Raw genomic sequence first — 27,266 nt, 5'->3', positions numbered from 1 at the left:
CTTAAGATACTGAAAAGAAATTGTAAAACCCTCAAGCATAAATGGAGGATGTCTAAAACAGACATAGACAGACAGTCGTATAAGGCTGAAATGAAAAGCTAGAACATTGCAATTAAGAATGCAAAAAATACTTATTTTTCCGATCGTGTGGCTATGAATAGCGGCTCATTCGAAGAACTATATAAGATAGTTAAGGAGCGTTGTAACCCATCTGGTTTCTCGCAAACCCTGACTCCGTCACGTGAGGGCTGTGAGGTGATTAGCAGGTTTTTTGTGGACAAGCTTGAAGGGATCTATGCCTCCCTTCATGTACAGCAGCCACCTGATGATTTTAGAAAGGAATTCTTTAATCCTAATCCAGATGCACTAGTCCATCTTGACAGCTTCGTCCCATTCATCGAACAAGAGGTGGAAAAAAACATGATGGAAGTCAAAACAGGATCCCCGCTAGACCCCTGCCCCCACTATATCTTCTCTCAGATAGCCTCAATTATTTGCCCCCACATTACCCAAGTTTTTAATCAGTCATTATGCGCGGCAGTATTCCTGGAGATCTGGATGAAGGCCACACACGTTCCTCTGTTAAAGAAAGCAGGTGCCGATGCTCTCAACCCAGTCAACTACAGTCCCATATCCCAACTACCTTATTTATCCAAACTGATGGAGAAATTAATGAATAAGCAATTGACTTATTATCTTGAAGCCAATGAACTTCTGGATATTTCCCAGACGAGCTTCAGATCTAACAACAGTACTGAGACATCACTTTTAGCAGTCCTGGATAACATCACATGTGTGGTAGTGGTAGATCAGGGCAAAGCCGTTGCCCTGATCTTATTAGATTTGTCAGCAGCGTTTGACACTGTTTCACACAATTTCCTGCTGAAAGCTTTATCCACCAGGGCATACATTCCAAAGCCCTACAATGGCTCCATTCATTTTTGACCAATCGAACGCAAACTATACAGCTAGGTACTTTTTGCCTCAACTCCATCTCCGATTAAACATGGTGTACCACAGGATGCATCATTAAGCCCCATGCTTTTCAATATTTATGGGCCCGATTCACAGTCAAAAAGTCAAAAAAGTCAAAAGGATTTATATAGCGCGCTACATACCCGGAGGGTCTTAAGGCGCTTGAAGAAGGGTGGGGAGTTATTTGTCGAATATCCAAGTTTTAAGTTGCTTTCTGCATGCTAGATGGTTCTGAGTGAGACGAAGGTGAGTGGGGAGTGAGTTCCAGGTTTTAGCTGCGAGGTAGGAAAAGGATCTACCTCCTATGGTGGTTTTATTGATGCGAGGTACGGTAGCAAGGGCTTGGTTGGAGGATCGTAGCTGACGGGAGGGGGTGTAGAAGGAAAGACGTGTGTTGAGGCATTCGGGTCCAATTTCATAAAGTGCTTTGTGTGCGTGGGTTAGGAGTCAGAAAGTAATCCTTTTATTGACGGGGAGCCAGTGGAGGTTTTTCAGGTGACTAGAGATGTGGTCTTTACGCGGGATGTCTAGTATGAGTCTGGCTGATGTGTTCTGGATGCGTTGGAGTTTATTCTTGAGTTTTGCGGTGATACCGGCGTATAGGGTGTTTCCGTAGTCCAGGCAGCTTGTAACCAGTGCGTGGGTGACCGTTTTTCCGGTTTTGGTGGGGATCCAGCGAAATGTTTTTTTGAGCATGCGAAGAATGTTGAAGCAAGATGATGAAACGGCGTTTACTTGTCTGTTCATAGAGAGTGAGGAGTCCAGGATGACGCCCAGGTTCCGTGCGTGGTCCGTCGGGATGGGAGCTTTTCCAAGGGCCTCTGGCCACCAAGAGTCGTCCCAGGCGGAGGGGGAGGTACCTAAGATAAGGACTTCTGTTTTGTCTGAGTTCAGTTTCAGACGGCTATGCTTCATCCACTCGGCTACTTCTTTCATTCCTTCATGTAGGTTAGTTTTGGCGGTGTTAGGGTCTTTGGTGAGTGATAGGATCAGTTGAGTGTCATCCGCGTAGGAGAGGATGTTGAGGTTGTGTTGGCGTGCGATGGCCGCGAGGGGGCTCATGTATACGTTGAAGAGGGTGGGGCTGAGTGAGGACCCTTGGGGTACGCCGCAGATGACTTCAGTGGCCTCTGAGTTGAATGGTGGGAGGCGGACTCTCTGGGTTCTTCCGGTGAGGAACGAGGTGATCCATTCCAGTGCTTTTCCTTGTATTCCGATGTTTCTGAGGCGCTGTAGAAGGGTGCTATGGCAGACTGTGTCGAAGGCTGCGGAGAGGTCGAGTAGGATGAGGGCGACTGTGTCTCCATTGTCCAGGAGAGTTCGAATGTCGTCTGTTGCTGCGATGAGGGCGGTCTCCGTGCTGTGTTTGGCTCGGAAGCCGGACTGTGAGGAGTCGAGGGATTTGTTGGTTTCGAGGAAGGCGGCGAGCTGGTTGTTGACCGCTTTCTCAATGACTTTGGCTGGGAATGGAAGGAGCGAGATAGGGCAGTAGTTTTTGAGTTCGGTGGGGTCCGCTGTGGGTTTTTTCAGAAAGGCACTGAGTTCTGCGGGAAGGTGGCGGAGTTGAGGGAGCAGTTGATGACGTCTTGAAGGTGTGGTGCTATGATGGAGTCTGCTTTGTTGAAAAATGTGGTGAGGGCAGGGGTCTGTGGGGGATCCTGAGTGGATGGAGTTCATCAGGCGGATGGTGTCCTCAGTGGAGATTGGGTTCCAGTCATTAAGGATATTCAAGGGGGGTGAAGGTCCTGCAGAAGGTTGGGTGGGTTGGTCTCCGGGTCGGTTGTCGAAGCTGTTGTGGATGTCTGCGATTTTGTTGTGGAAGAACAAAGCTAGGGAATCGCAGAGGGCTTGAGAGGGGGTGATGTCGTTGGAGTTGGCTGAGGGGTTGGTACATTTTTTGACGATGTTGAATAATTCCTTGCTGTTGTGGGTGTTGTTGTCTAGTCGGTCTTTGAATGCGGCTTTCTTGGCAGATCGGATTAGTTGGTGGTGTATGCGGGTGGCGTTCTTGAAGGCGTCCCTGGTGCTGGTGTTTGGGTCTTTTTTCCAGGCCTTCTCGAGGGAGCGACAGAGTTTCTTGGATTTCTTAAGATCATCGTTGAACCAGGATGCGTTTTTGCTGCTTAGTTTGATTTGACGTTTTTTCAGCGGTGCTAGGATGTCGGCGCTTTTGGATAGCCATTGGGTGAGGTTAATGGCTGCTTGGTCGGGGTTTGAGGAGTGGGCAGGGGGGTTTTGGAGAAGCGATGAGGAGATCTGATCGATGGTGATTTTGTTCCAGTTTCTTCGCATAGTAGGTTGAGGATGGTTGTGAGTTGTGGTCTTTTTGTAGATAAAGTGTACGCATCTGTGGTCCGTCCAATGGAGAATAGTGGTGTGACTGAAGGAGACATGTTTGCTGGAGGTGAAGATAGGGTTGAGTGTGTGACCAGCGATGTGGGTGGGCGTAGTGACAAGTTGTTTGAGTCCGAGGTTGGCGAGATTGTCCAGAAGGGAGGTGGCGTTGCTGTCATTGCTCTTTTCCAGGTGAAAGTTGAGGTCTCCCAATAGAATGTATTCCTCGGAGGGGAGGGCGTGTGGGGTGATAAAGTCAGTGATAACGTCGCTGAATTGTGTATGGGGTCCTGGAGGTCGGTAGAGGAGTGTGCCTCTGAGTGTGGTTTTGGGGTCGGTGTGGATCTGGAAGTGAAGGTGTTCGGCGCTGGTGAGGTTGACGTCTGAGCTGGTTGAGATGCGGATGGAGTTCTTATGGACGATAGCGATGCCTCCTCCTGTTTGGTCGGTGTGGTCCTTACAGATGATCTTGTATCCTTCCGGGATGGCTATGGTGATGTCTGGAGCCGATGAGGCGTTCCTCCATGTTTCTGTTAGGAAGGCGACGTCGGGAGAAGTGGTGTCTAGTAGGTTCCAGAGGTCGATGGCGTGTCTGTGGACTGAGCGGGTGTTGAGCAGGATGCATTTTAGGTGGTTGGAGTCAGATCTCGGTTGTGTGATCGTGGATGAAGAGTTTTTCTTGGTGCCGTCGAACTTGCAGGAGTAGCAAGTGAAGGGTCCATGGGTGTGTCCAGGAGCGGCTTGGGCGCAGTTGGAAAGTCGGCCGGGGTTAAGGGCTAGGAGGGTGGAGGCGTCGTAAGTAATGCGGGAGGGCTGGGCATTGCGTGGACCAGGGGGTCTGGCGCTGGGCGCGGTCCAGGCACGGACGGGCGTAGACGGGCTTACCTTTGGCGCACCTTCGGCGCGACTGGGGCGTGGACGCTGCGCATTGGATCATTAGTCATAAATGGATAGTGGAGGGGGCGGAGCGTGGGAGGGTCAGCAGGGAGGCGGGAGCAAGGTCGAGGGAGGGCTCGGGTCAACCTGGAAAATGGCCGAACAACAACAACAACAAGGAGCAATGGGGCGCTATGAGGGCCAAAAGATGTTACCGCTACTATCGTGGTGGGAGCGAGTTCGTGCGCGGAGACAGAGCAAATAGTGACACAGTTTAAATATCAACACAGCCAATGCAATGCAGACAGTGCGCAGCTGATACTATCACAGGTACTGCACAGTAAACAAGACAACAGTTCACAGTCAGCCAAAGCGCTATGAAAATATTTGAGCAAAAGTGCGCGCTAGCAAGTAAAATTACAGTGCCCAGTCAGCCAAAGCAGATGTAAGCGCTACGATACCACAGGCGAGGGAGGAAGCGGGGGGAGCGACCACTCCACGACCATTACCATTTTGGTACTCATAGAAGGCACTCACTCATTTTGGTATTCACAGAAGGCACTTACTCATTTCAGTATTCACAGAAGTTAGGAGTCCTAACTCTTCCAACTCAGTTTGCAGCACCCATTGATAAGCCCAACTTGGGAGTCAGTTTGGCAATTCATGGCATCTAAACTCTCACTGGACCAGAAGAGAGCAAGAATCTCTAAAACAAGCAGTTTGAGTCCCCTGGAAAAAAGCAGAAAAAAGTTGATTGCAGGCCTGGCTTATGGGAGCCACTCAACATAGTAGCATAGGTTCGCTGGGAGGTAAGCAATTTTGTACTAAAGAGGCTGACTACCATTATATCAAGACAGTATGGGTCCGATGGTGGTTTCAGCAGCCCCGGCTTTTGTTGGCAGGAGACTACCTCCCGTAGGGTATCTGAGGCTTTCACTGGGTGGAGCAGGCTGCGTGGTGTCCTGGGGAGCAAGAGCAAGAGCTCAGGGGATGGAGGGAAACATTAGACAAGTGGCAGGGGATCCTCTTTGAAGTAATGTCAGCTAAACAGTCTCATGTGTGATCACTGTACGGCGGAAGAAAAAGTACCACACATATTTTCTGGATCCTGATAAGTGTGCCATAGGAACATTCTTTCTTCCTATTCCAACAAGCGAGCCATCCAAGGACCAGCAAGGGTGTTGAGGAGGAATGCTCGCCTTCTCTAAACAGGAGTGGAAACTACAGAAAGCACAGACCAGACTAAGACACAGGACACATTGATTCACTGTGGCAAATTAATTATGTGCGTAGTCTCTACTGTGGAGTGTACTGTTTAAATATCACCAATAGGTCAAGAGATCATACCAAGTGGGATGTGTAGTACCTTATTGAGGATCATAACATAGATTACAACTCTTTATTTGCACTCCGATTGAACTGAATAATATTTAATTAGTGGGAACTATACAAAAGAGCCCATGATTTCTCAGTTTAGGAGTAGTAAAGTTAGGAGTCCTAACTTTACTACTCCTAAACTGAGAAAAATCCTAACTTAAAGACTTTCGGTATTCACAGAAGGCATTTAGGACTCCTAAAGTTAGGACTACTAACTTTACTACTCCTAAACTGAGAAAAATCCTAACTTAAGACTTTCGGTATTCACAGAAGGCATTTAGGAGTCCTAAAGTGAGTTGTCCTAACTGTACTACTCCTAAACTGAGAAAAATCATAACTTTAAGACTGCCAGGTCGATTGATTCTATGGCACACAGTACATTCAGGGGATTGTTACCCTACATTCTGATAGCACATGTAAGAAATGCCTACAACCATCTGCATTGTAAAATGCTCTTAGACCATTACCATACAATAAGGCATTAGATGGCAAGGGGTAATGTTTCCCTTCCAGTTCATAATGCCCAACATATTTTCCCTAGATATGAATGTGATTTTACTACCTCCAGCTTTTCTGAATCCAGCAACCAACAATAGCTAAAAAAACTTCTAAACTTGCTACCTTTAAAAATCAAAACTTTGTTTATTGACTCATTGATTTAAAAAAAAAAACAACAACGGGGAGTGATGAACTACTGGAGTGAGGCCAGCTTTTTACTCAGACCCTAAAGAATTATATCCAAAGTAATCAGCGTACAACAAACCTTGGAAAGGGCAGCCCAAAATAATGTAAAAATCCCCCTTACTGTTGGATAGGTTTATGGGTTTATCTGAAATGCAGAGTGAAAATAGAATTAGGGCCAACAGGCAACCTTGTTTCAACTCATTTTAGAGAGTCCCTGATTTCTGCCCGATAACACCTGGCACAAAGATTGAGAGTGAAAGGCAATAATTAATTGTGAGAAGGATTTACATTTTGACTAGTTTCTTAATTTTATTCCCACAGGGTTGGACAATCAACTCTATTGAATTCTGGGGAAAATTCTATGAATGTTTGTTATACCTGGGGCAGCATTACTGTAAATGGACATTTTCATTGATAGCGCTGAGCGCACCTTTAAACAGGTGCACCGGTGCAGCATTGAAAATGTGCTCTATTACCATGAATACGCTGCCCCTGGGTCAGCCCAAACTTGCGTCCTGTGAAAAAAGGGAGCGGCTGCTTTACAGTCACTCTGTGTTTTCACAGTGCAGGTGGCAGTCTGCCTGCAGCAAACTGCCTGCACTTTTGAAGGGGATTAAAGATCTCCCTTGCAGGCGGGTGCAAGCAGTAACTGCACCCACCTGCAAGGGGATGTCTGGACAGTCCATGGGACCTCCTTCCCCCCCTCCAGAGAGCTTCCACTAGGGGGTGCATGGGCCGTGCACCACCTTATAGATGGCGCACTCTCAGTGCACCTCCTGAGGGATTCTTTGCCTCTGTTCACGCGTCTGCAATACGGCGCTCGCGCAGAGGTAATAGGATTCCCTCATTACCATGAGGTGCACCCCCATGCAAATGAGGGAACCCCCCCTGCAGATAGCGCGAATGTTTCCTGTGTACCAGCACTATTGGCATTTAGTCTGTAATACTAAAGTGCCCGGGGAGCGAAAAGCGGTGCAAACGCACGTTGCGCCCCAGGAACATTTTAATAATACGGCCCATGGCGTCCACAAATAGACGCATACATTTCCACAATTAGTTTCAGCAGACTGCTTTTTTAGCTCAAACTGTTTATCATCATACTCCTCCTTCTCTAGAGCAATTTTTAATCTCTGCTGTCATCTTTTCAGGAGATTAATTAAGGAAAATCACAAATAGACTACTCACTAGTCAATTTATCTCCATATTTAGGTGGACAAAAGGATTATAATGTGGTCTCCTTTGGGAAATCAGGTTGTTTGATTTCGGTTTGGCCACCAGGGACTTCATGTAGGTTTTGCATTTGAATCGTGGCTCGGGATACAGGAAATGGTACCCACAGTTAATGCAGTCAAAGATTCTTTCAGTTAAGCAGTTAGCTTGCTTTTCCAATGAGTCCTACAACACGATTTCCCAAACCTTACTGTTGTTTCTTTGAGGCTCCAAAACTCTACTAGTTTATTTTAACTAATGTGATCATAAAGAGAGTGCTTTAAGATCACTGAGGGAATTATCATTGACTTTCATATCACAAATCATACCATAAGAAGCAAAAAGGACAACGATTTGTTCATTGAACAGCAAGCAGTATATTTAAGGGTAACATTTGCAGGAGTATCATTCTCAACTTTCCTATTGACTATTAGGAATTCCTTTTTTCTTAGTACTTACAAAAGAAGAACACCTCTTTTATAAGTTTAACTATTGGGAGGGAAGATTGGAGGGGTAATATTTAATGCTACATCTGTTTCATTTGCAAATACCCTCAGGGTATGGTCGCATACTTTGGCATTAAAATCACCTTCCAATATTATATCTGTTCATTCCTCCTAACGCCAGAGATAAAGGAGAGCATTTTGGTTGCTTTCCATGCACTGATTCTGTGTAGGTTATATATTTTTACCATCAAAAGTGACTCATTGGTATCTTGATGTCCCTTCAAGTACATTTTTATGTGCAAGAATTGAATTCAAATTAGTGACAAAATAATTGCAAGTCAAATGCAATTATTGCTCAAAAGAATTGCTATGCACTTCCTTCCGTGCTTCCTCCTGGAGGGGGTTGCTGCACAGATTAAATCAAAGTGCCCTTCTAGCACGAAATTGTTACCCAAATTTCCTGGATGTATATCAGCAGGGAGACTGTTCAGAAGTACTATTTTATTACCATCAATTAACAGTCCACAATACCACTTTTAGACCATTACTAGGTGAGTTTGTTGCTGTTGAATCCTATGGCACCCTTAGAATTAAGAACACCAACTACGCATAGACAACTCCTTAACTCATCTTCTGTATCTGGAGTGTCCACACCCCTCCTTTCCAGGAAGATATACACTCCTACCCTCTTTGCCAGGGGTGACGATACATTTTGCTCCACCGGGGGATTTGGCCACTCCTCACTACACTTGTAAAGTGGAGGTCCCGCCAAATTCTTCCACCCAAGTAGTTTTGTCTTACATGCAGCTCGCTAATGGTACGTTGGTGAGTGTGAGCTAGATTCTGCATCCCCTGGAGTGATTTCCGGTTCCTAGGAGGACGCCCAGCAAGATTTCTCCAGCTTGGGCCCTCACAGGAGATCTCAACCGTTTGTGGTCAGAAAGCTGCAGCTCAAGTAGAAGATCCATTTCAGCTGCAGCAAAATCACCTTGAGAAGCAGAGCACTCCGGGGCACCATGTGCTGCCAATCGTGCTGATCTTTTCAGCAAGTAACAGGCTTCTGGTTCTAAATCACAGCACAAGCAGCCCGACATGCCTATTTCTGCCCACTGAGTTTTTTCTGTAGCGCCACAGAATTCCATGGAGTTAAGTTCTAACCAGGCCGTATCATTACCAGAGATACCAGCAGATTCTCATTTGACATAGGTTTTAGAGACAGTGATACATATGGTATGAAGGCCAAATCATGTCACCCAGGGTTTTTGGAGAGGAGACTAGCCAAATTACATCAATGCCTGGACTAGCGTAGCATGCCACAATTTAGCAGGATTACATTTTATACCACTTTTGAATTAATTAAAAAATACACTGGCTCTGCTATATATCCATAAGTTATCAATTTGCACAAGGCAAATATCACTACTTTAAACCATCCACAATTCATCAATATCAGTAAGGCAACCCAAGATTTCTTAGTCAAGATGGCATTAAATTCCAGTGAAAGAGTCAAATTCTAAACATTAGTTCAAATATAGTTCAAATATACATTTCAATTGTCCCCCAAATTAAAGGAAAATATCCAAGCCTGTGGATTTAGGGTGGAGGATCTCCTTTTGTAGAGGCCAGGATATTTTTAGCCTGTAGTCATGATAAATGCTTGGTAGCCTGTTGTGGGGAGCAAACAGTCACCCTTTCCAACGTTGGAACTTTGGAACAATGTCTTATTTATCCACTTCCACAACAGGAATGGCCTTCATATTGAAGCAAAGTTGTTTGCCACTTGTATGCAGATACTCAATTCCTCTATGGTGTTTTTTTATTCCTCTTGTGTTTTTGTTTGTTGCCCACTTTACTCTTCAGATTATTCTTACCCCAGGGTTTTGGAGGAAATATTGGGGAGAGTTTACTCATGTTTCCATTATTTGGGAGGGAGGAGGGCACAGTTGCTCGTTCCATAGATGAAGGCTCAACAACATTTTTCAGGGAGAAGATCTGCTTATTCTCTTTTGAAATGGCAGGTGTGTTATTTCCTTTCTGACAATGTGGAGAACCCATGGGTGGCCCAAGCTCCCTGATTTGAGAATTAGACAGAGGTACCCTATTTGAATTACCATGTTAGACAACCAGTTGTGGAGCGACTTCTAAACATCTCCTCCTTCATTCTATATTTGGGAGTGAGGAGACAAGGTATAGTTATCCGATGATACAATTTTATCCTGGGTCAAGGGATTTAATATATTGAAGAAGGGTATGCAGTTCCTAAAGATAACAAGACATACAAGTCAGAGGTGTACTAGGTTCTACACGTAGGATCATTATGTGAGTCCTGTGATTCAAGGTGAGAGGGGGAGACCCCTCTTCGGAACTAAAACCCTCACACACCCAGCAAGCTAGGTGTCATGCTTCATCATATGGGCTTACTCCTCATCGGGCCGGCGCTGCAATGCCCGACGGGCTCCCATAAATGGGGCTCTTTATTTGAGATCTTTTGTCCCTGCCGTTTGGTGCAGTGAGGGTGAGGGACGCAGTTGTGTAGATGTAATATGAGTGAGTTAAAACAGGTCAGTTATTCCTTGAATTAACTTTCATTCTGGAAGGTAAACTGACTGAATAAAAATAATAAATGGAGTGGTGTAAATCTATGAGCTATATACCTAGAAGTCTACGTCCTACTCTCACTTGGTTCTGAAGAGGGGTCCCCCTCTCTCACTTGAATCACAGGACTGACATATTGATCCTACATATAGAACCTAGTACACCTCTGACCTTGTATGTCTTTTTACCCTTAGGAACTGCATACCCTTCTTCAATACATTGTCTTGGGCACGTATGATGGACCTAGAGAAAAAAAGGCCCACTGTCCCACCTCTTGTTGATTACAAGTAATTTAATATAATCAGGAGAGAGTATAAAACAAAATCTGAATTGTTGACGGATTTCTTCGATAGAGCTGAATTAGAGAGCAGAATTCTCCCTAAACTCTGCAGTGATTCAGAGTTCTGTACGAATAAATGTATATTTAACTCCAATGTTAGAGTAGCAGACTTTCATGAAGTGGTAAACAGAGCTGCATCCTAGGTTGTGGGATGTGGCCAAAGCATTGCTTGTCCCCGCATGCGCTGTAATTGATATTTGATAATGCTGCTCATGACCAATATCTTCGGGGAGTAAATACTTCTATAGGAGGCACTTTTTCCACAACCTCAGCGCTCCCAGAGTGCATGCACACGTTCTCCCCAGAGGATAGCTCTTTAGTAGAAAATAATTTTGGCCTACACCAGGAGTTACCTTCATTTGAACCATTGTTTTGTCTACAGCATTCAGTTTAGGAAAGAAAGTTGCAATTGACTTAAAACCTTTAAAAAAATTGCATGCAAGGATTTATTTCTCAATATTACATTTTCTTACATGCTCGTACATAGACTAACCTACCAGAACAGAATCCCAGCCACCATTACTTGTTTTTGGACCTGAACAGGCAGGTAGACCAGACAAAAAAAGCAGACAGATGGAAGGTGCACAGGACTGATACTGATCAATGATTCAAAGGGTTGAAAATGTCCAGGTGACCAAGTTCTCTTAATGCAAGGTTTCCAACCAGGTCAAACTGGAGCGAGCCAGATATGCAAGAGGGCTTAACTGCTGTGACATCCTTACAAAAGAAGAGCTCAATGAGATGTCTAGCTGTTGGTTCTCCAAATGCACTGTGGAGATGGAATGAGCTGGGTCTCCAGAATTTGAATATACATCCTTAGCCTCAAAGAATGTTGACTTTGGGTCAAAGAGGAGCCAGAAAATCAGAAGTCAGGTTGCAACAGAGCACACAAAGTCACCGTAACTGCTTGAGAACAGTGAGTTTTCTACAAGCAGAGCCACAAGTCCCACTCGGGCCACCAGCCAAAACTCCTTCATTCAGCAAGCACACACCGCTACACCTCTCCTAAGTCTGTGCCCACCTCCACCGATACCAAAACCCACCCGACCCTCTACACCTACCCAGACCCACCAGTTGCCTCCACTGCTGTGTCACTGGGCTGAGCAGCACAATGGTGGGGACATGGTGGGGGATCTGCTCTTATCTTCTAAGGGGTTGGATGCTCCAAACAGGACCAGTTAGGCACAGGCACAGGCACCTAGGCTGCATCCACTGTCCCTGCAAAGACTGGTAAAGGAGTGGGCCTCTTGCATGCTCAACATTTACAGCTTGCACCAGAGACAAAACTTCACACTGCCAAAATGGAGGTGACTAGAAACGCAGAGCAGTGGTTGCAGCAAGGCCCTCCCTTGACCTCCTTTGTCAGCAAGGATGAAACTAAGTCACCGATGACACCTGCGGCCACCCTCGCTCCACATCTTCTGCAGCCTGTCCGCGCGGCATGACTGGCTCTGTTTCCCAATATCGGCACCTGCTCAAGTGATCATCAGATATTGCCTAAACAGTAAAAATTGATGTTGAAATGCCAAAATAAAATAATAAAAATACAGATAATTTGCCTTACAATACAATACAATAAATTGTACAAAGTGCGCAGCTGATTTCAAGGAAGGGTCCCGGTGATGACAGCATAAAAACCCGAAAGACCAAAACTCTAGAGAATCAGAGAACCTGGAGCCTAGCAGCTAAGAGGAAAGACTTCAACTGTTTACAAACAATTGAGTCAGAGGGGACCGAGGGTAGCGCAGTGGGAGGGGAGTTCCAGAGATTTCTAGTAAAAAATGCCAACGATCTTCCTCCCCTTCTTACACCCTTGAAACTTCTAACAGCATCAGATCATTGGAATGCAAGGCTCTACCCTGACAGTACACTTTCAGCCTTCTCCTCAGGTATATAGGCCTGTCAAGTGAAAGGCTCTCTATGCATGAATTAATGCTTTAAATTTGATGCGACAACTGATGGGCAGCCACTGCAATTGGCGTAGGGAGGCAAAACTGATAGACGTGCCAGCACCTTCAGTATGAGACATGCTACAGCATATGGATGATCTGCAGATGATGCTGCAGGTGAGATGGCAAGCCTAGGTACCGATAGCTCACATAGTACAGATTGAATGTCACCAAGGCATGTACAATGGTTCCTTAATTAGTTTCCGGCACTAGATGAAGCATTTCCTGAATGTGTTCACAGTGAAGAAGCAACAGTCAGACACACCAGAGCACGTGATTCAAAGGACAGATTGGAAACAAAATAAAAACTAAGGTCTCTTACACATGAAGAGGGTGGCGGGAGGAGTCAAGCTCTGAAGACCATCAGTTATGAGACTCTGCGTGCATCCTAGTGCCAGGAAAAAGGATTTAATTTTTTTCAGAATTCAGTTTAAGGCAATTATCATTGACCCAGCCCCAGACTGCCCTCAAACAGTGCTTTAAGGCATACAAAGCCTCCACCTCAGTATTCTAGATCAGCATCAGCTGAGTATCGGCAGCATAAGACATTACACCAAGCTTCCACCAGGCTACCAAGAGGTGTCAGATAGACACCCCTGGCGGCTCTGGTGGAGTCTTTCGGCGCCCAGATCGTGTCCCACGCTGACAACACCCAGCTTCTCTTTACCTGTCAGAAGGGTGCAGACTTCGATGGCGGGCAGATTAGAGGCTGTCTGGGGGCTGTCTTCAAGTGGTTTGAACAACATAGCCTTAAATGCAACTCCGATAAATCGGAGCTGCTGTTTTTCGGCTGTTCTTCTGACCCCAGATGGCAATCTTGGTGGTCGCCGGCCATGTTTCCCCCACGGCTGCTTCCCCAAGGCCAAGACTATGGGAGTGCAGATCGATGATGCCCTCACGATGAAACCCCAGATCTTGGGCCTCGTTGGCAAGTGTTTCGGCATCATTAAGATGCTTAGGAAATTTCTTCCAATGCTTTCTCTCTGCCACCGGAAAGTGACTGTTCAGGCTTTGATAGGTTCGCGCCTGGATTACTCCAACGTGCTCTACCTGGGCCTGCCGGAGGTTCTCCTCTCTCGCCTGCAGGTTGTGCAGAATGCTGCTGTCAGAGCCATTTTTGGCTTTCATCGCAGAACAAGCGCAACAGCATTAATAAAAAAACTTCACTGGCTTCCCATCAAAAAACGCGTGGCTTTTAAGGCTCTCACGCTGACCTTTAAAGCTCTCCATGGCGCAGGAGCAAAATGCATCAGAAACCGATTGGCTTTCTATCTGCCTTCGAGGACTCTGAGGTCAGCTTCTCTGGCCTTGGCACATGATCTATCTGTCAGAAGAGCCCAAATGGGTGGTTGTTCCTTCCGCTCTCTTGCTCCTAAGCTTTGGAACTCTTTGCCTGTCTCCCTGAGATTGAACACTAATCTTCTGGGTTTCAGGAGGGAGCTAAAGTCCTGGCTCTTTGTCCAATAGTCTTATGTTCGGTCTGTCCGCCCCTGCTGCCCGCTCTCAATTTTTCTTAAAAGCGCCGGGACACTCCTCGGAGTAGCTGAGCGCTATATAAAACCAACCTAACATAACATAACATAACAAAAGGGTTGGACTTAAGGTCAAGCCCTGGGGCACCCCATAGTCAAGTGCTTGAAGGTTGATGTATAAGGGACACCTGTGACCAGATTTCTAAGTAGGATTTAAGCAAGACCCATGCCTGGCCTTGGAATTTAACATTCCACAACTTGTTTAGGATGATTGAATGCAATACGGTGTTGAATGCTGACAATAGATCCAGTAAAACTACCTTAGACTGGGCACTCTGATCAGGTTGTCTTTAATAAATTCTGTAACTTCCAGGAAAGCTGATTCTGTGCTGTAGCCCTCTCGAAAGCCCGATTGTGTATCATGAAGGAGGTGGTTAAATTCCAAATACTGGGAGAGGTGATGGTTGACCATCTTCTCTAACATTTTGGCTATAGCAGGAAGAAGCAAAATAGGCCTAAAGTTGCTCTTCACCTTAGGATCCCCATTAGGCGTCTTTAGGAGAGGAAGAAATGGGGCCTGCTTCCAAAAATTTGGCATAACCTCAGACTCCAGGGAGTAGTTCACTAGCTTGTGCAAGAAGAGATTAACAAGAGGGGTGGCCAAATTCAGAATGCCTGGGAAATATTGATCAAGAGGCAAGCCGGGCTTGGAGTTGGCTGGTATAGAAAGAGATAGGAGATAGTTTCAAACTTTCACAGTAATGTTATGTTATAGGAGCTTTTTAAGAGCACTTATATCCAAAGGTGCCTTGGCGCTGAGCACTGATTCCAAAGCTAAAATGTCTATACCGAGAATAGCCAAGTCTTCAGCCCCTTTCTAAACGAAAGGAGCTCCAGGGCATTCCTAAGATGCATCTGCAGACTGTTCCAGGCTTTTGCAGCACAAAAGGAAAAGCTGCTGCCACCCAAACTAACTTTTTTCACTCGGGGGACGGTTACTAGCTTTTCTTCGGAGGAGCGCAGCGCTCGACCAGGACCATACCATTCAAAGAATCTGCTCAGAAATTCCAGACCACAACCCATCCCTGACTTGAAAACCGTGCACAATGCTTTGAATTGTGCTCGCTTTAATACTAGCAGCCAATGCAGTTGCCGAAGTCCATCTTGAGCTGAGACAAACCTTGGTAACCATGTAAGCAGTATAGCCGCCGCATTTTGCACTAGCTGGAGTCTGTACAGATGGATTATTTTTCAGATTCAGGTACAAACAATTTCAATAATCCAGCAGTGACACAATGAGAGCTGAGACTGCTGTCCTAATACCCTCATCTGGAAGGAAACATTTAATATTCCTCAGTATTCCAAGGAGGTAAAAGCACGTCAATACAACTCTGCTGACCTGGTCTCCAAAGTCAAGTTTGTGATCCATGTAATAGGCTGGAAGATGGCATATTCTCCAGAATCCTATGGGCAGGGAATTGATTATAAATCATTTCGATTTTGTTAAGGAATGAGAGCAATTTGCACCTGGATGGACCAGAACTGCCTAAAATTAAACTCTGACAAGACGGAGGTCATGCTTTTTGGTGATCTGACCCCGTCTTGGTCACCAGTCTGGTGGCCAGCAGAGCTGGGAGATCCTCCTCACCCTGTGAAAAAAGTCAGGAACCTCGGAGTTCTACTCGACAATAAGCTTACTTTCCACAGCCATGCTAATGCAGTGGTCTCGGCGTCCTTTTACACTCTGAGAATGGTAAAAAAGCTTCTTCCTTTTCTTCCTCCTGACTCAGGCAAAACCCTAATGTCTACACTAGTCCTTTCAAAGATTGACTACTGTAACGCATTATGGCTGAATGCACAGGAACAAGTCATGAACAAACTACAATTAGTGCAAAATGCTGCAGCAAGAATTTTAACTGGCACACCTAAATTCTCATCCATATCGCCCATCATTCGCCAACTTCATTGGCTACCAGTGAGAAGCCGTACAAAGTTCAAGGCCTTGTGCATCATTTATAAAACACTGAACAACACCGGACCGGATTTTTTTAAAAAATCCATTACTCCATACAAACCTAAGCGCTCTCTACGCTCTGAGGCATCCCAGCTACTCCATATTCCACGCACTAAGAAAGCAACATGGGGCGATAAGCGCTTCACAATTGCTGCTTCTAAACTGTGGAATGAGCTCCCTCTTAATATCAGATCAAGCTCCTCCCTACTCATATTTCGGAAGCACATCAAAACATGGCTTTTCAACCAGTAAGCTATGTAGGAGCTCTCTGCAATCTTAACGAACTCTAGCGCCGAGACACCGGAAGGTATTTGTGCGCTTTAGAAATTTTATAAATAAATAAATAAATAAAAATAGAAAGTCCTTTACATAGTCTAGCTGACGGGGTTAAGCCACTTTGGGAAGCCCTGGGAAATATTTAAAAAATCACCACATTAAAAGGGTCTCATGGTTTATTAGAAGTAAATGAAATGAAGGAGGAGATAAACTCCTCATTAGCCCTACAAGAATCTGCACGGAAATTTGTCAAGGTTCTCTTGTTTGTAGTTTTCACCTCCTGATCCAACTCTGCTCAAGGCACTTACAGAGTGGCCTTTTCTCTCTTAAGGCAGGTGAAAACAAAGGTGGCGAAGACCTTGATCTCCATCAATGTTACCTTTCTTTGTGGGGCAAGGATGTCAAGGGCAGAGGAAAGCCAGTTGTTAATCTCAGCAAGATCAGAACCCACCGAACCCGTCACTCAAGTGGAACAGATAGGAGAGCCTCAGATAACTGTAGCTCTGAAATCTGGCACCAAGGATGAGCAAGGTTCTGCAGAGTAGGCTGCTGCCACATGTACCAATTGATAATAATCTTAAAAGGAATCAAAAAGTTAACAGACCATGTAAGATGGAGTTCAGGACTAGGGTGGACAATCAAGGAATGCAAGAAAATTAGGTCTATAATGTGTCCTGCACTATGTGTGGGCTCATGCACATGTTGCTCAAGGTTGAAACCCTCTGAGGTGATCATAATTTGTTTGACCGGCACACAGCTAAAGCCAACAATGTGCAGGTCAAAGTCTCCAAGTAGCAGGAAATTTGGATGCAGTATGGAGAATTGGCATACCAAGTCGACAAATATGCTGAGGGACTCATTTGTGCTTCTCGGAAGTCTGTAAATCGCTACCCAGCCAGCATGAAAGACAGATCTATAACAATAAAGAAGGAAAGACATTATATGGTCTCAATATTTGCCAATTTAGAAATTGTGCAACAAAAAGTATCTTGGAACAATACCGCCACACTTTGGCCAGTTTTCTCAGAACTAATAATGGCCTGAATAAGAGACTCCTCTGGAATTGCTAATTCAATGTCAGGCGCCGATGCTTGCTTTAAAATATTGTTAACACTGTCACAATATTTAGTCATACACTACTACAAAATTCTAGTGGCACTGGATGTGCTCTGACAAATATCATTTCAGCATAAACTCTCAATTGTTTGAGGTTCTTATTTACTGGCGGTAGATTCAAAGTTACATTCCTGTAAACTGAATTTCAGTCTATACTTTGTATCATCTCTGGGTCTCCTTTATTGGCTATGGGTAGCATGAGGTAAAACTGCTCTCATGTGAACAGTGAGTAAGACCTCGACCCTCGGTCTAGGTCCACTCTCTCCCCGCAGCTCCACTATGCCGTCTCTTGCCTCCAGACCCCGACCTCCTCCTTGGGAGGTTCGAGGCTTCTGCCCGCTCCTGCACCCGCTGCCCGCTCCAACTGGACCAGACTGCCTGCAACCACGTAACCTTTCTCAGCCATTTTCTTTCTCCATTTTTCCCTGTTGTGCCACTGTTATTGTGCCCATCGGTGTCTTGCTCTAATATGTAAATGTAAATGTAAATGTAGAAGCACTTGTATAGCGCACGACTACCTGAAGGCATCTCGGCGCTTGTACGAATAACGCTGAGGAACCCTTCCTGGCCTTTCCCTGTGAAGTGCCAACTCCTGGGCACCCCCAAGGGGAAGCCAGGCATCCTAGCGTTGTTGGGGCTGTTGTGGAGATTTAGCAAGGTATTGCCCAGAGTTGCAGAGTGGGACTCATGATTAGAATAGGCACTGAGGCGAGAATTATCAGGTCTGAGGAAATTGAGCCCAAGACCCGCGGAATTGAACCCTGGTCCCGGGCCAGACTTCTGCATCAGGGTCTGCCGCTCTAACCATTGAGGAACACTTCTCCACTGTTTTTATTTTCTCATGCCTGCCTGTTCCTTTTACCTTTCTCTGCTGCTGCATCTGTGGCCCCTCCCCCCGGAAATCCCCCCTGTAATTCCCCCACTCCCGTCTCAAAGCCTCTCCTCCTTTCCACCTCCCCTACTTAATGGCAGCTGCCGCGCGGTAGGTGCAGCGGCCGCGCCAAAGGCAAGTCCCTTTGCGCCCCTCTGCGCCCGTCTGTGACCTTACAGCGGCCTGCACCAGGAACCCTGGACCTCCCACTACCCATTAGTATGACACCACGACCCTCCTCGCACTCAGCCCTGGTAGACTTAGAGAATGCCAACAGGCCTCCCCAAACATGACCCATGGCCAGTTCTTCCTCCACTGCTGCCAGACCCTCACCGCCACGGCCTCCAACACTGCCAATGCCACCACCTCCTCAACGTACGCTCTGTACACAAACATGCCATGGAAATCGGGAACCTACTTGACTCTCTCTTGCCCGACATCACCTTCTTCACAGAGACCTGGACCAATGCATCCTTCCCCCCCGACGCCCGCCATCCCAGACGGATACAATATCCAGAGGAAAGACCACCCCAACCAACCAGGAGGTCCTCACCATAACCCACAGGAGCATCCTCCTCCTCACCACCTCCAGGGAAACCTTCCCCTCCACCGAACACCTGCACTTCCAGATCCAGACCACCCACAAAGCCACACTCGTGGATCCCTCGTCTACAGACCCCCCGGACTCTGAACTCCCTTCCCCACCACCATCACTGACTTCAACGCACCCCACGCCATCACCTCAAAAAACTACATACTCACTGGAGACCTGAACTTCCACCTGGACAACCCCAGTGACCCCAACTCCACTATCTTTTGTGACAACCTCACCAGCATTGGACTTAAACAACTCATCAACACACCGACCCACAGAGCAGGACACACCCTCAACCCCATTTTTGCAGCAGGAAACAGCGTCCAATTCAGCCACACAATGCAGCAGCCATGGACTGACGACCACTGTGTACACTTCGCCATCAACAAACCCAAGGCACCCAAACCAGCCCCACGCCCACCACGAAGGAACTGGAACAAGTTACTGACGAGCAACTTAACTCCACCATCACCCGAGACAACTGCACCTGGGCACCTGATGCAAACAACGCAGCCAGAGAACTCCACACCTGGATCTCCAACTGCGCAGATGAGCTCGCCCCTCTATACAACACCAAGACAATGCCCCAGGAAAGTCACCTGGTTCAACACCACCCTCCAAGAAGCCAGACACACCTGCAGATGCCTGGAGAAGAACTGCAGAAACACCAAGACAACCGAAAACCACACCACCTACAAGGACGCCATGACGGACTACCACAACTAGATCAGAGCCACCAAAAGGAACTTCATCCACAACAAAATCCTGGCCAACAAAACCAACACCAATGACATTTTCAAAATCATTCAAGAAATCACCAACCCACGCAACGAAGCCACAGACATCACCCCATCCCAAGAACTCTGCGACAAGCTTGGAACCTATTTCCACCTGAAGATCAAAAACCTCTACGACAACTTCATCGACTATCCACCAGGTGCCACAGATGCCCCCGCCCCCCAGAAATACCAGCCAGTTCACTATTTCCCAATGGACACCGATCAAGGCTGAAGACACAGCCTCGACCATAAAAAGCATCCACTCTGGGCCCCACCGACTCCTGCCCCCCTCACATCTACCACAGAGCCGTGGCCGCCATTGCACCCAAACTACAACGCACCATCAAAACCACCTTGAAAACAGGCATCTTCCCAGATGACTGGGAGCATGCAGAAGTCAGACCCCTGCTCAAGAAGCCCACAGCTGACCCCACCAACCGCAAGAACTATCGGCCCATCTCGCTCCTCCCCTTTGCAGCCAAAGTTGCAGAAAAAACAGTCAACAGGAAACTGATACGATTCATTGAAGAGAATGCTGTCCTTGACCTGTCACAATCCGGATTCCGATGCAACCACAGCACAGAGAGTGTCCTACTCGCCGCCACAGATGACATCTGCACCCTCCTGGACAAAGGCCACTCCGCAGCCCTCATCCTACTCGACCTATCAGCAGCCTTCAACACCGTCTCCCACCACACACTAGTTGTGAGCCTACACGACGTAGGCATACAAGAAACAGCCCTGGACTGTATCTGATCTTTCCTCACCAGAAGAAGCCAAAGGATCAGACTCCCACCCTTCCTCTCTGACCCCATGAAAATCACCTGCAGAATCCCACAGGGTTCATCACTGAGTCCAACCCTCTTCAACATCTACATGGTCCCCCTTCCAGCCATCGTCTGACAACACGGACTCAACATTGTATCCTACCCCAATGACACCCTGCTCATCCTCACCCTCATCAAAGATCCCACCACTGCCAAACTCAACTTCCAGAAAGGAATGCAAGATGTTGCAGTTTGGATGACCAACAGCTGCCTGAAGCTCAACATCGAGAAGACAGAAGTCCTTGTCCTCAGTACCAACCCTTCTGCATGGGACAGCACCTGGTGGCCGACCGCCCTCGGAAGTCGGAAGCTCACCTACCCCCTCAGACCACACCAAGAACCTCAGCATCGTACTCGATTCATCACTCACCATGAACCGACAGGTCAAATCATTCTTGATGCTTAAATAGCACCATCAATCTCCAGCAGACACACTTTGACTTTGATTGATCTATCTATTGCGGTACAGCATGAGTCTGGGACACAGCAACATTGGAAATATCTCCTACAACAGTACCACTTGGAATTATCGTAGGTGATACTTTCAATAGTCCATTGTTTTGATTTTCTGTTGGGGAGGCTGTGATCGATACTCCTGTGAATTACATTTCAGTGTATAGTGTCTGTTGTACATGGCTCTGTTTTACATATTGATGATGGAGGAGGGTGGTGCTAACTTATATAAGTGTGACTTCAGTGTATGCTCTTAGTGTTTATCCCCAAAAGGGGACAGTGGGAGTGCTACTAATGTGAATGTTATTTTTGATATGTTTGTGAGTACTCACACCTTCATCATGAGCTAGATAAATTCCAACACACACTTAGTCTGATGTTTCTCTTCTTCCCTCAGGAGCATCAGCCTGTGACCTTGAGAAGGAAAGAGGTAAGTTATAATTTAAAAGTATATGTTTGAAGCACTCCTTAGTTTATCAATTTTAAAGTAAAGTATTGAAGTTGTAGCGTGCAGCAGGGTATTGCCTTCTAATGTCTGAAGTGTGTGTAGACAATAGAACATGTAGCTTTCCCCTCACTGGGGAACGTCCCCTTGTTGCACTGCCAATGTTCCCAAAAGGGGGAGTATTCATGTTGATCACCACTTCAACACTGGTGATAAACGTGAATACTCCCTCTTTTAGGAACATTGGCAGTGCAACAAGGGGATATTCCCCAGTGAGCGGAGCGCTACATGTTATAAATATATAAATGTTATAAATATATAATTGTAAAGTCTAAGGAAAAAAGTTCTAATATGCTTTCACATTGAAGGAAGGAATATCTTTTAGAGGTGTCAGAAATTAATGTAATTTGCTTTTGTGTATGTATGTGAGATTTCAGAAGAATTTTTTAACATTTTGCATAATTACACAAAATGCAAATCTGGCAATTTGTGCAAAATTTTAGCACAAAATTAGTCATTGTGTAAATTTTTAACGTGGAGGCGCATTTCTCACTATAAACAACACTGATTGTGTTGTGTTGTTATTGTGAATATTTTTGCCACGAATGGCAAGACAATGTACATGAAATGGCATCAAATAATATTGTGATGGATGGAATACTTGGAGTAATGCCAGCCACTGCCGATCGCTCTTGGCCGTGTCCCAATCCATCATTTTTCACCTTCCATGCCACCTGAGTTTGGACCTAATCCATTGCAGATCAGTCTTGACCATGCTCAAGTCAGAAAAGTCCAGCCTAAACTGCCAAGCCAGGACTTCCATGAGCCAGAAAAAAAGTAACCCTGGACCAATTTTGCATTATTATGGGCTCATCAGCCAGGTATCGCTTATTTTTAGTGGCATAATGAGCACAGGACCCATGTCGGTGCATGCCCGTCACACTTAGCGTGACAACAGCAACAACAACAAGGTGGTGGATGGGATGCTTGAATTAATCTCTGCCATTGGCAATTGCTGCGTTGCATGTGTTCCTGTTCAAGGAGGACCTACCTTTTCAGTTTGTGCTGTACTGTTCTGAATTGAGCAGGGTCAATATCGATTTGCATATGGTTGTATCCAAACTGAGGTAACAATGTGGGCAAATAACAATGGATTGGGATGTATCACTTTTTTGTATACTTTAGTTTGTCGACCTAAGTGGGATGGGTTTACCCAGATATGTGTTCCATGAGCACGGTTGCGCTGGAAACAAGCTGTATCCAACTTCTGAGCCCATAACTAGGACAAAACCAGTCCTGCGTTGCTTCTGTTCTGGTTGTGAGAGGTCCGTGCTGGTCAGCTCAGGCTAGATTTTTCAGACTGAAGCAGGATCAAGACTGATTTTCATATGGCGGGGTCCAAACTGAGGTGACATGGTGTGCAAAAGCGTGATGGTTTGGGATGCTGACCCATGTTAAATGGTAACAGTGGCTGAGATTAATGCAAGAATTCCATCCATCACTTTATTGTATACATTAGTGTGCCAAATATAACTAGTACGCTAACAGCTGTAAGGAGCATCTGCCTGCAATCAGTGAAGAAATTAGATTTTAATGATTTTCTTTTGGGTGCTCATCATGAGATAACAAAATGCTTTGTGCCGTTGTTAGGGTATACCTTATATAAAGAAGTGCAGATTTATTCAGAGTAGAAGCGGCTGTAAACATTTGATAAACTGATGGAGCAATATTGCAAACCACATTTAAAGGTTTTGAAAATGTCTTCCACACACTCAAAATGAGTGTCCACAATAAGCACTAAAAAGCCATTAGTCCTTAATCTCCTAAAATTCAACTTAAGTCTTTTGCAACATGCAAGATCACTTAATACTGGCACCAAAGTGAGCAGCTGTTAACTTCATTATCTCAACCAGCATTTCATCATAGGAGTAAATGCAATAATAACATATAAGCACAACTGAGGGCACTTAATATGGGCAATAAAGCATGCAAACGTTGATCATGAGTGTCTGTCAGTCTCATTATGTAGGTAAAGCATTAGCAAGAGTACATTTCTAAGCATGATTGGGAGCGCTGTGTACTGATTATAACTGTTGGATGATAACCCAATTTAATTACAACCCCTAATCATTCACCCCTAGAGGCTGTTTGCAGCATACACTTTTATATTACTGCATCTTTAACATAGGCCCTAAAGATCATCACATTTGCATTAACTGCACATGAAATTACAGTTCTTCACCCCTAGAGAATGCTTACCAACATTAAACCTTATGTTGACCTCTTTTAGACCACAAGGGTTGTAGCCATGGTCTTGGCCTCTAGAGGACACAGCACTTCCAGCGGTCAAGCAAAATCTCCAGCCTGGGGATGGTTTAGCTCAAAAATCCATGGAAATTCAAAGGGGGGGGGGGGTTATAAATGTAGAGTCTCACCCACCTTGGGTTGGGGACTCTGGACTCCTTTGGAGGCAGCTGCACAGCTCACCCCACTGCCACATGTTGATGGTGACTCAGTTCTCCTGGGGCCACCACAAAGCCGAAACAAGAGATTTTTATCCCCAAATGTGGGTAAAACTGAGACGGCATTATGGGGCGCACCTCGTACATGGCTTATGCTTTTCTGAGCAGCAGCTCTACTGCTACTTCAGGGAGAGCCACACTGCAGTTTTCCTTTATGTGGCCTTGTGCTCCAGCTTTGTTTTCGTCAAGGTGCCTGGTACCACCCGGACACCCTGCCTCTATCTTCCAACATTGGAGAGCAGCTTAGGGAGCCCTCCCCCAGCTGCTCCTGGCTGTCCTGCACACATGCACTTCTATGTGTGGCCGCAGGAGCCATCGCCTGCTCTTTCCCCCATCCCTGCCCGCTCCTGCGGGTAGCAGGCATAATTGCGCCCTCTGCAGGGAGGGAGTGCGGCTGCACTCCCCTGTCCTCCTTGATTTTCTCAGGGCCCAGGGATGGAGTTCTGTGCCCCTTCCCTCTTCAAATGGGAGAGCGCGATGGTGCTTCCTTGAAGAGCTGGTCTTCTCAGAGCCCAAGGATGGGGTTGTAGGCCCCCTCCTGCTCTCGGGGGGAAAGAACAGCAATGCTTTCTGCTTATCCTCTCTCGGGGGCATCCTCTAAGAGCCTGCCCCCTCCCGGAGAACAGCCATCAACTGTCAGTGAAGCTCCACTTGCTCACACTGGTCGATACAGGTCAAAGGTCACCAAAATTCACAAGGGCATTTCTCTGGCCCTGGTCCAATTTGGATGGTCTTTGGCTCGTTTTGCTCCTGTTGGCAAGCCCTAATGCCCTGGTCTCCTGGCCTCAAAGTGGATGAAGTTTGCAGGGAGCTGGCTTCAATGGCTTCCTGTTCCAGCCTTTTATTTTGCTTCTCCTTTGGGCTTCCCTCCTTCTGCGTGCTGCTGACCAATCATTCTCCCAACTGGCCCTCAAGGGGTCCAAGGGGACCAGCCTCCTGGTCCAGGGTAGTGTCCCACTGGTCCTGCAGTCAATCTGAGTCAGAGCTCTGAGGCCATATGGCAGTCATTGCGTTCTTCCTTCCAATTGTCCATGGCGCCAGCATCCAAGTCCAGTGTTTTGCAGAAAAGCACAATCAACCAAGATCTGTCTGCCCTGTGCAGGACCTTTTAAGTGGGGTCAGGAGGTTGCAGAAGGGAAGCACCTCTGGCCTATCCTGAGGTGCCACATCACCTCTCCGCCCCTGTTTCAACCTGCCTGAACAGCCTTCTGGGATACTTCAAGAAGATGTCAATCAAGAGTCAATTGCCACATGTACTGCGGGGTTCTCAGCTCCAACCCTCGCTGATATCACTGCCAGGGCCTGCCCCATCTAAACTTCAAAAGTGCCCAACTCCTGATTGGGCTCCAGACTCTGGGCACCTTCCCTTTAGTTAGTGAGCCTGGTCTGGCCCTCTTCCTGGCACAGGTTGACAGCTGGCTGAATGATGCAGAGCAATCCACCCCACCATGTCCTTCTGAGGAGCTGACCTAATATGTTTAATTGCTCCCTTTGTGGGGGGACGCCTTTGTTCCTACTGCTAAAGAGTAGAGTAATTAACCCCACCCAGCATGGTAACAACGGGCCTGGGCTCTGTTCCTGAGAAACATTACATTTCTGGATGACCCATAAGCCGTACAGCTATGACTTTGGACTTTACAGTATTGTTTTTTTGAGACAGGTTACACTGTACATTGGTATTTAGTCATTGGTATGACCCGGGTGTCTCAAGCCCACGGGGAAGCAGAGCTGCTATCTAGGGAAGTCTTCCCATAGGGTACAATGGAGTGTTTATGCAGACAAGCAGTAAAGCACAATGACTTTCATATCTGTGCACAGCAACAATATAAGGCCTATCCCATGATAATACCCAATCCTGCTGAGTCCCTTCTGCTCCAGACTGCCTGCGCACATGTTCCTGGGCTGTGCACAACAGGAGTCTACTACTCGCAGGCCTCACATGCTTGCACATGCATGTGCACATTTGCCCACATGTAACCCACCCAGTGCCCCTTACCTGCCTGCGATGCAGCGGCCTTATCATAAAAGGTAGACCCTGGCAATTTTACCATGAGTTTACTGTGGGTGAGTCACAGGTATGAAGCTCTCCGACAGTAAGAGGTAAAAAAACAGATGATCAAAAAGCAAAAAATCCAGGTGAATTTGATGGTCAGAACCACGTTATCACACACGCCAGGGCCAGCTGATTATTCCAAGGTAGAATTGGCCAGTATGCACAGGTATTCTTTACATACTGAGCTATAGTGGCAAGGGGTTCTGAAAGGACACCCAACTCGCTAGTTGTCCACAACTCCAGATACTTTATGCTGGTCCTCGGCTGCTAAGACCACCAACCTCCCCCAGCCTTGAGGCCTCCTCTTCCTACAGGGATCCAAGACTGGACTTTGAACCCTCTTGGTTCTAAGTTCATTGCTGCTAAGTCACTACTTGTCTACATAAAGGGAGAAGCACTAGGCCTACCCTTGCTCTGGATCATGCAACACTATGCCTCCTGCTCTTGTGGACATGGGTTACATGCCTCAGATCTGATTCCTTCACACTGGATAGTCTAGGAAATATCACCTGCGTCACTGACTGGTCCCCTTCTGGAAATTATTCCATCCAGTACCTTCTTTCTGGGTCCCCACATTCTGAAGATGAAGCCTCTTTTGACCCTCACCTACAGCATGCTGCTGGGGTCTATAGCCTCCACCATCCATTTGGATGACTGTCTTCTCTTTAAAAAGAACAGCTTATGCATTCTTTTTGGTAACTCTTCATCGCAGAGACACACTCTTACCCACCAGGTAAAAGGGTGAGATCATCCAGTCGGGGGTTTCTTGGCAGAAAACACATTGATCCCCTAGACCCGCTGGTTAGGGTTTGCATCGAAGGAGTATGCTCAATTGTTATAATATTGTGTATGTATGCATATATAAGTTATCTCAACAGGGTACAAAAGGAGTCCTTCCTCGCTTACTCGAGGTATTTGTCATACTTCCTTTCACCCCTTTCACCCCTTTCCTTTCACCCCTGAGGCGGAAGCCGGGGGCCCTTCAGCACTCTTGCTCTATTTGGATTCTGCTATATGCTAACTGGCGGTTATTGATTTCTAATAACCTGATTTTTAAA

At 46.4% G+C, this 27,266-nt stretch overlaps 1 long non-coding RNA gene across 1 annotated transcript in view; it reads left to right on the top strand.

Moving 5' to 3' along the window:
- LOC147711642 (uncharacterized) overlaps window positions 1-27,266 on the top strand; it is a 540,558-nt gene that overhangs the window by 221,784 nt on the left and 291,508 nt on the right. The window contains exon 3 of the long non-coding RNA XR_015295953.1: window positions 21,586-21,618. This is a non-coding gene — a long non-coding RNA (uncharacterized LOC147711642). The remainder of the gene's footprint in view (window positions 1-21,585; window positions 21,619-27,266) is intronic.

This window comes from Lissotriton vulgaris, chromosome 5, assembly GCF_964263255.1.
Source record: "Lissotriton vulgaris chromosome 5, aLisVul1.2, whole genome shotgun sequence".
Lineage (NCBI taxonomy): Eukaryota > Metazoa > Chordata > Amphibia > Caudata > Salamandridae > Lissotriton > Lissotriton vulgaris.
This window is presented reverse-complemented; position numbering and strand designations above follow the sequence as displayed.